A 10,816-nucleotide genomic window follows, 5' to 3' on the forward strand; every position below is an offset into this window, starting at 1 on the left:
CTAACCCCTGGGACGAGTCACTCCCCAAATCTGAAGTGGTTATTTCCCCCAGAAACAGCAATACCAGCAAAGGGAAGCAGGAGAGCAGTCAAACAAGCTCCCCTGCGGCACTGAGAGCAGAGTTGCTTAGAAGGAGGGAGCTTTGGGGGCTACAGTAGTGAGCCTTAGGGTCTGAGCTGCAGCACCCGCACCCTACATGGCTGAGGGCTTGCTGGATGGCGGGCAGTGGTGGGACGCACAGGTGCAGTTCTGTCGGCAGGGGCGGAAGCCTGCTAGCCACCACTGGGCTCACGTGTGAGTTCAAGCTTGCCTGGCGGGGGAGGAGTAGGGGGGCAAAAGCGGTCAAGCCCAGCTGCCGGCAGCCTGTAATTCAGCCTGTGGGGGAAGAGTGGGAAGCCCAGAGGGGGTGAAGAACAGCCCTTGAGCAAGGGCACAGGAGCACAGCCTTGCCCTGCCCGTGGAGCTGAGGCTTGTGGCCTGACTTAGGAGCCAGCTCCTCCTGTGGAGGTAGAGCCAAAAGCCCAGAATAGGCAGAGTCCCGCTACTGAGTCCCGCCTGGCCTGTGGATCAAGGGCTTGCAGCCATTCCACGAGCGGGCTCCTCCTGCAAGAATGAGGCGAAAACCCGGAAACAGGCAGAGACCCGCAGCTGAGCAAAGGTGCTGCCACTGACCTTAGGGCCGAGTATAACGCCACACATGGGGGCAGGGCAAAGGCCAAGGCCACCAAGGCTCGTGCACCCGAACACGGGATCACAGCCACTCCCGTGAAGGAGAGGTGGAAACCACAGCAACAGCCCAGTGGGCAGGCACCAGCAACACCCAAACCCAAAAGCCCTAGGCAGCAACAGAAGAGGAGGTGGCGGGCCTGCAGACAGACCATACCTAGGGAACAGAGGCCATACCCAGTGGACTCCAATCGCCAAAGCCTGCCTTTGTACAGAGAAAATGCGAAGGCAAAGAAATGCAACACAAATGAACCAAGAGAAATCCCCAGAAAAGGACCTAAATGAATCAGATATAACTAAATTACCAGATGCAGAGTTTAAAATAACGATTGTGAGGATGCTCAAAGATATTAGAACAACAATAGGTGGTCATTACAAACACCTAACTAAAGAGATGGCAAATATAAAAAAAGGACATTGAAATAATAAAAAAGAATCAGTCAGAAATGAAAAATATAATATCTGAAATAAAGAACACAATGGAAGGAATTAAAAGCAGGATGGATGAAGCAGAGAATCAAATCAGCGAGTTAGAGGAAACGATAAATAAAGGCACAGAAGCAGAGCAGAAAAAAGAAAAGAGACTCAAAAAGTCTGAGGAAACTCTTAAGAGAGCTCTGAGACAACATGAAGAGAAATAACATCTGCATCATAGGGGTTCCTGAAGAAGAAGAGAAATAACAAGGGATAGAGACTTTGTTCAAGCATATCATAGCTGAAAACTTCCCTCAATTAAGGCAGGAAAACATCTCACATGTTCAGGAAGCACAGAGAACTCCATTAAGGTGAAACCCAAAGAAATCAACACCAAAACACATCATAATTAAAATACCAAAGCTAAGTGATAAAGAGAAAATATTAAAAGCTGCTAGAGAAAGAAAGACTATCATCTACAAAGGAGCCCCCATAAGAATGACTTCTGACTTCTCAACAGAAACACTTGAGGCCAGAAGGGAATGGCAAGAAATATTCAAAGTAATGCAGAACAAGAACCTACAACCAAGACTATTTTATCCAGCAAGGCTATCATTTAAAATTGAAGGAGAAGTAAAAAGCTTTACAGACAAAAAAAAACTCAAGGAATTCACTACAACCAAACCAAGGCTGCAAGAAAAGCTAAGGGACCCATTGTAAATACATCAAAGGAGAAAAAAGAATATAGCAAAAGAGGAATATAGTTTAAAGAATAAAATGGCACCAAACAATTACATATCAATAATAACCTTAGCCTGACCTGGGTGGCGTAGTGGATAAAGTGTCGACCTGGAAATGCTGAGGTCGCCAGTTCGAAAACCTGGGCTTGCCTGGTCAAGGCACATATGGGAGTTGATGCTTCCTGCTCCTCCCACCGTTCTCTCTCTGTCTCTCTCCTCTCTCTCTTTCCCTTTCTCTCCTTTCTAAAATGAATAAATAAATAAATAATTAAAAAATGGGCAAAATATTTAAAAAAATAATAATAACCTTAAATGTAAATGGATTAAATGATCTAATCAAAAGGCATAGGATAGCTGCATGGATAAGAAAACAGGACCCATACATATGCTGTCTACAAGAGACACACCTTAAATCAAAAGATGCACATAGACTGAAGATAAAAGGATGGAAAAAAATATTTCACACAAATGGAAATGAAAAAAAGCTGGGGTAGCAATACTTATATCAGACAAAATGGACATTAAAACAAAGACTATAGTTAGAGATAAAGAAGGTCACTATATAATGATAAAGGGAGCAATCCAAAAGGAAGATATAACCATTATAAATATCTACGCAACTAATATAGGAGCACCTAAACATATAAAGCAGACTTTGATCGATTTAAAGGGTGAGATCAACAGCAATACGATAATAGTAGGGGATTTCAATACCCCATTAACATCATTAGATAGATCCTCAAGAAAGAAAATTAACAAAGAAACAGCAGATTTAAAGGACATATTAGATCAACTCGAATTAATAGATATCTTTAGAACCTTTCACCCTAAAACAGCAGAATATACATTCTTTTTAAGCGCTCATGGTACATTCTCTAGAATAGATCACGTGTTAGGGCACAAAAGTTGTCTCAACAAATTAAAGAAGATTGAAATCATATCGAGCACTTTCTCTGATCACAATGGCATGAAACTAGAAATCAACCACAACAAAAAAAACTGAAAAATACTCAAACACTTGGAAACTAAATAGCATGTTATTAAATGGGTAAACAATGAGATCAAAGAAGAAATTAAAAAATTCCTAGAAACAAACAATAATGAGTATACATCAACCCAAAATTTATGAGACACAGAAAAAGCAGTCCTTAGAGGGAAGTTTATACCATTACAGGCATACCTCAAGAAGCTAGAAAAAGCTCAAATAAACAACTTGACCCTACATCTAAAAGAACTAGAAAAAGAACAGCAAGTAAAGCCCAGAGCTAGTAGAAGGAAAGAAATAATAAATATCAGAGCAGAAATAAATGACATAGAGGCTAAAGAAAAAATATAGAGGATCAATGAAACTAGGAGCTGGTTCTTTGAAAAGGTAAACAAGATTGATGAACCTGGCCCTGGCCAGTTGGTTCAGCGGTAGAGCGTCGGCCTGGCATGCGGGGGACCCGGGTTCGATTCCCGGCCAGGGCACATAGGGGAAGCGCCCATTTGCTTCTCCACCCCCACCCCCTCCTTCCTCTCTGTCTCTCTCTTCCCCTCCCGCAGCCAAGGCTCCATTGGAGCAAGGATGGCCCGGGTGCTGGGGATGGCTCCTTGGCCTCTGCCCCAGGCGCTAGAGTGGCTCTGGTCGCGGCAGAGCAACACCCCAGAGGGGCAGAGCATCGCCCCCTGGTGGGCAGAGCGTCACCCCTGGTGGGCGTGCCGGGTAGATCCCGGTCGGGCGCATGCGGGAGTCTGTCTGACTGTCTCTCCCCGTTTCCAGCTTCAGAAAAATACAAAAAAAAAAAAAAAAAGATCGATGAACCTTTAACCAGACTCACCAAGAAAAAAAGAGGACTCAAATAAATAAAATTAGAAATGAGAGTGCAGAAATAACAACTGACACAACAGAAATACAAAATATTGTAAGGAAATACTATGAAGAGCTGTATGCCAAAAAATTAGACAACCTAGATGAAATGGACAAATTCCTTGAAACATATAATCTTCCAAAAATTGATCTGGAAGAATCAGAAAACCTAAACAGGCCAATTACAACAAATGAGATTGAAACAGTTATCAAAAAACTCCCAAAAAGGAAAAGTCCTGAGCCTGATGGCTTCACAAGTGAATTCTACCAAATATTCAAAGAAGAATTAACTCCTATCCTTCTCAAGCTATTTCAAAAAATTTAAGAGGAAGGAAGACTTTCAAACTCCTTTTATGAGGCAAGCATAATTCTGATTCCAAAACCAGAAAAGACAACACAAAGAAAGAAAATTATAGGCCAATAGCCCTGATGAATTTAGATGCAAAAATCCTCAACAAAATATTAGCAAACCAGATCCAGCAATATATGAAAAAAATCATACACCATGATCAAGTGGGATTTATTCTTGGGAGGCAAGGTTGGTACAATATTCACATATCAATCAATGTGATTCATCACATAAAAAAAAGGAAGGAGAAAAACCACATGATAATTTCAATAGATGCAGAAAAATCATTTGATAAAACCCAGCACCCATTCATGATCAAAACTCTCAGCAAAGTGGGAATTCAGGGAACATACCTCAACATGATAAAGGCCATCTATGACAAACCCACAGCCAATATATTCAATGGGCAAAAATTAAAAGCAATCCTCTTAAGATCAGGAACAAGGCAGGGGTGCCCCCTTTCACCACTCTTATTCATGATAGTTCTGGAAGTCCTAGCAACAGCAATCAGACAAGAAAAAAAATATAAAAGGCATCCTAATTGGAAAAGAAGAAGTAAAACTATCATTATTTGCAGATGATATGATATTGTATATAGAAAACCCTAAAATTGCAGTAAAAAAACAACTATGCCTGATAAATGAATTCAGCAAGGTGGCAAGATATAAAATTAATACTCAGAAATCAGAGGCATTTTTATACACTAACAATGAACTTTCAGAAAGAGAAATCAAGGAATCAATCCCCTTTACCATTGCAACCAAAAAAATAAAGTACTTAGGAATAAATTTAACCAGGGAGATTAAAGACTTGTACTCGGAAAATTATAAAACACTGATAAAAGAAATCAGAAAAGAGTCAAACAAGTGGAGGCATATTCCGTGCTCATGGTTAGGAAGAATAAACATCATTAAAATGTCTATATTACCCAAAGCAATTTATAAATTCAATGCAATACCGATTAAAATACCAATGACTTACTTCAAAGATATAGAACACATATTCCAAAAATTTACATGGAACCAAAAGAGAACACAAATAGCTTCAGCAATCTTGAAAAGGAAGAATAAAGCGGGAAGTATCACACTTTCAGATATCAAGTTATATTATAAGGCCATTGTACTCAAAACAGCCTAGTACTGGCATAAGAACAGGCATATAGATCAATGGAACAGAATTGAGAACCCAGAAATAAACCCACACTTTTATGAACAACTGATATTTGACAAAGGAGGTAAGAGCATACATTGAAGACAGCCTCTTCAACAAATGGTGTTGGGAAAATTGGACAGCTACCTGCAAAAAAATGAAACTAGACCACCAACTTGCACCATTCACAAAAATAAACTCAAAATGGATAAAAGACTTAAATGTAAGCCATAAAACCATAAGCATCTTAGAAAAAAACATAGGCAGTAAGCTCTCTGACATCTCTCGCAGCAATATATTTGCTGATTTGTCTCCACAGGCAAGTGAAATAAAAGACAGGATAAACAAATGAGACTTTATCAAACTAAAAAGCTTCTGCACAGGTAAAGACAATAAAAACAATAAAAAGACAAACTACACAATGGGAGAATATATTTGACAATACGTCTGATAAGGGGTTAATAATCAAAATTTATAAAGAACTTCTAAAACTTAATACCATGAAGACAAACAATCCAATCCAAAAATGGGAAAAAGAAATGAATAGACATGTCTCGAAAGAGGACACACAGGTAGCTAATAGGCATGAAAAAATGCTCAACATCACTAATTATTAGAGAAATGCAAATTAAAACCACAATGAGATATCACCTCACACCATTCAGAATGGCGCTCATCAATAAAACAACACAGAATAAGTGCTGGCAAGGATGTGAAGAAAAGGGAACCCTCCTGCATTGCTGGTGGGAATGCAGACTGGTGCAACCTCTGTGGAATACAGTATGGAGATTCCTCAAGAAATTAAAAATCAAACTGCCTTTTGACCCAGCTATACCACTGTTAGGAATATACCCCAAGAACACCATAGCACTGTTTGAATTCATCCCCATGTTTATGGCAGCATTGTTCACAATAGCAAAGATCTGGAAACAGCCCAAGTGTTTGTCAGAGGACGAGTGGATTAAAAAGCTTTTATACATATGTACTATGGAATACTACTCAGCCATAAGAAATTATGTTATCGGATCTTTTACAATAACATGGATGGACCTTGATAACATTATACTGAGTGAAATAAGTAAATCAGAAAAAACTAAGAACTATATGATTCCATACATAAGTGGGACATAAAAATGAGACTCAGAGACATGGACAACAGTGTTGGGGTTACAGGGTGGGGGGGAGGAGAGGGAGGGTGTTGGGGGAGGGGAGGGGCACAAAGAAAACCAGTTAGAAGGTGATGGAAGACAATTTTATCAATGTCACCCCATCAAAATTAAAAAAAGAAGAAGAAGAAGAATGTGTGTCATGGCTAATTCAGGCAGTTAGAAGAATAGTATAAGGATGCTAATTCTGCTTCTCAGGCCACATCCTTTAAAATGGGCCCCATGCAAATTGGTGATTTGGCTCCTTTGATTTTGCCAATTGGATTTAAAAAAATAGGTCAGGAACGCCCTGAAATGGAACAATACAAGAGCATAAATTTAAAGGACTTTTAGATACTGGAGCTGATTGATGTATCTGTTATTGCTAAGCTACATTGGCCTCCTTCCTGGCCCACTCATGCAGCAGCCACAGAATTACAAGGTATAGGGCAGAGTAAATCCCCTCAACAAAGTTCTAGTTTTCTACATTGGGAAGATTAAGAAGGTCATTCTGGATTTTAAGCCTTATGTGCCCCCAGGATGACTAATTAATTTGTGAGGTAGAGATGTTTTGAAAAATATGGGAGTGTTGCTTGTCAGTCTTAATGGTTTAGTCAGTACTCAGATGCTTGATTGGGGATTTTTGCCCACCAAGGGACTAGGGAAAGAACAGCGAGGAATTCTCACCCCCATAGAAGTGGCACTCAATACCAGTAGGTGGGGATTAGGATATCAAAATTTAGCATAGGGGCCTTGGTAGCTCCTGCTACCTCAATAATGCATTGTGCAGACCCAATTACTTGGAAATCAGATAATCCTGTATGGGTAGACCAATGGCCCCTTTCTCAGGAGAAACTTAGGGCAGCTGCTCAATGGGTACAAGAGCAGCTACAGTGTGGGCACATTGAACCATCTAATAGCCCATGGAATACACTTCCATATTTTGATCGTGTTGCCTCCTGGATTATCAAGGGGCATAGGAGACCCTTACAGCTTATAGGTTTTGAGTCTTAAAATTATTGTTGTTCCTTTTTTCAAAGGATCAACAACAATGGCTCTGGGAAACTTCCACTAAATGGCAAATCGCTCTTGCAAAACAATGGACAACTTTATACTGAAACTATCAACTTAAAATCAGCTCAAAGTCTAGAATTATATGCCATTATCATGGCTTTTCAGCATTTGCCATTTGCCATATTCCTCCTTTAATCTATATACAGACAGCAAATATTTGCTTATGATGTTTCCACTATAAAGATTGCTGTCTTAGGGACAAATGCTGATGAACTATTGCAGCAGTTCCTCCTTCTTCAAAGACTTGTATGTCAACATAGAGCTCCATGTTTTATAAGACATACTTGAGCTCACTCCATGCTCCATGGAGCTTTATCACAAGGGAATACCCTTTTTTGCTTTTATTTTCTTTTATTTTTTTTTTCTGAAGTTGGAAATGGGGAGGCAGTCAGACAGACTCTGTCATGCGCCCAACTGGAATCCACCTAGCACGCCTACCAGGGGAGGATGCTCTGCCCATCTGGGGTGTTGCTTTTTTGCAACCATAGCCATTCTAGCGCCTGAGGCAGAGGCCACAGAGCCATTCTCAGCGCCCGGGGCCAATTTTGCTCCAATGGAGCTTTGCCTGTGGGAGGGGAAGAGAGAGACAGAGAGGAAGGAGAAGGGGAGGGGTGGAGAAGCAGATGGGCACTTGTCCTGTATGCCCTGGCCAGGAATTGAACCCAGGACCCCTGCATGCCAGGCCAATGCTCTACCACTGAGCCAACTGGCCAGGGCCTAGGAATGCCCTTGTTGATCAAACTACCCAAAAGAAAATTATTTGAAGCAACCATGACAGATCAGCAATTCAGTCTCATACTATCCATCACCAGAACACTGCAGCCCTGTGTAAACAGTTTCAACTTTCTCACGAAGCAGCACGGCAGATTGGGAAATCCTGTCCAAGGGGTCCTATACTACAATATGCCCCTTCATTTAGAGTTAACCCTCAAAGACCCCTACCAGGACAACTTTGGCAAATGGATGTTACTCATATACCTTCATTTGGCAAACAGTCCTATGTCCACATTACAGTGGATACCTATTCTGGATTTATAGTAACCTCTGTCAGAACAGGAGAGGATGCTAAGCATGTTATAGCTCATTGTCTGTATGCATTGTTCTATTATTGGATTTCCTAAACTGGTTAAACTGACAATGCTCCTGCATATGGAGCAAAAGCATTTACTGTATTTTGTCAAACCTTTTGAATTATGTGTGTCTTACAATCTTTAAAGTCAAGGTATTATTAAAGTGTACCCAGCAAATATTTTAAGGTCAATTTAAAAAAAATTTAAAAGGGATAGTCATATCCTGGAACTCCTATGAGTCTACCATATCATGCTTTTTACTTAAAAAAAATTTAAATTTCTTTTGAATGCTGATGAACAAATCTTTTTCTCCTGCAAACTACTACCTTCTTTATTTGATCCAGCTAATAACACTGTTTTGTCATTTTCCAAATAGTTCCAGATATATGGAAAAGAGTTATATAGGCGGATGGGGATCCTCAAACCCCTCAGCGAGATCTTCTGAGCATGGCTTTTAAGATACCAAGAGGCAGAAAAAGCCCAATAGAAATCAGGGAAACTACCAGCTTTTAGGATATGCCCTTAAAGGCTCCAATGCCCCAAAGGGGTCTCATAGGATGCCATCTGGGTCCTGCTTCAATAGTGGAAAGGCAGATCATTGAGCTAAAGCCTGCCAGGCTTACATGCCTCTGCTGTGAGAAAACAGGGACACTGGAAGGTAGGCTTCCCCCTCGCTCCTCTAAGGGTTGGTTCAATCTCTTCCAGCCCTGCTCCAGCCACCTATGACCTAACCTTGCTTAGAATGCTGGGATTTGCAACTGAAGGCTGAAGATGCCCAGGGCCATTGGCCCCATCTACGGCACTGTGGACGAGCCTAGTGTATTTCTTCCAAGAAGCAGGTAAACTGATCTTATTTTCACAAGGGCCACTTAACTATGTCTTGCCTGAATAGTCAGGTTTTTTTCTTCTTCCCTTGAAGATCTCTGTTGTGGGTGTTGATAGTCCTATTTTGTGCTGCTTTGTTTAATATATAGTGTTTCCTTTATTCCTCCTACCTCAATGCCCCACTCATATTTCAAGCTGGGACCTACTCCTAATTTAGAGCTCTCTTTCCCCCTATTGCCAAATTCTACTATGAATCTACCTTTGCCACCCAGCTTACTGTATCCCAAGGTTCTCTTTACCAAGCCACAGTTGCAGAGCTCCAGGAAAAAGTAACCTGGTCTCTTCTCTCCAGGTAGGGGAGAACAGAAGCTCCATCTCCACACATGCTGCAGATGGATTTTCCAGTCTACCTGAATCATTATCAGCTAGCAGCAGTGGTCATTGGGACTTGGACATGAGCTGCAAAGTATAGAATTGTGACAATTCCGGTGCCATGCGGACCTTTCCTGGAGGTGGACTTGTCCTGGACTCCTGCTCCTAGTGATAGCTCTAACAGACTGAACTGGGGTCGGGTTGCATTTTTCAGGGATTTGGCATGGTGTTGGGGCCAACTTGGACTTGGTGAACATGTTAAGGACACTATTCTTTTATGGATTCTTGCTGTATTGGCCAAGAGTTAGCTTAAAGGCTTTAATCATGTAAAAAAAAAATAGAAGACTGGATAAAGAAGATGTGGCACATATACACTATGGTATACTATTCATCCATAAGAAATGATGACATCGGATCACTTAGAACAAAATGGTGGGATCTTGATAACATTATACGGAGTGAAATAAGTAAATCAGAAAAAAACAAGAACTGCAAGATTCCATACATTGGTGGAACATAAAAATGAGACTAAGAGACATGGACAAGAGTGTGGTGGTTACGGGGGGTGGGGAGAGGGAAGGAGGGAGAGGGGGAGGGGGAAGGGGAGGGGCACAAAGAAAACTAGATAGAAGGTGACAGAGGACAATCTGACTTTGGGTGATGGGTATGCAACATAATTGAATGACAAGATAACCTGGACATGTTTTCTTTGAATATATGTACCCTGATTTATTGATGTCACCCTATTAAAATTATAAAAATTTATTTATTAAAAAAATAGTTTGCTATAAGTATACCTTGGTATATAGGAAGCACATGATAAATACAAACCAAAAATCAACAAGGTATATATAGAAATAAAGAGAAAGAAATCCAAACACAACCCTATCGAAAGTTATCAACATACAAGAGAAGACAGTAAGAGAATAAAAAAGACAGAGAACTACAGAAAAAAAAAATAACCACCACAAAACACAATGGCAATAACTATACACCTATAAATAATCACTTTACATGGATGAAATACTTCAATGAGAAGACACAGGCAACTGTAGGAATAAAAACAAAACAAAATAAGGGTCATATAAATACTCCCTACAGGA

This window comes from Saccopteryx bilineata, chromosome 3 (assembly GCF_036850765.1).
Source record: "Saccopteryx bilineata isolate mSacBil1 chromosome 3, mSacBil1_pri_phased_curated, whole genome shotgun sequence".
Classification (NCBI taxonomy): domain Eukaryota; kingdom Metazoa; phylum Chordata; class Mammalia; order Chiroptera; family Emballonuridae; genus Saccopteryx; species Saccopteryx bilineata.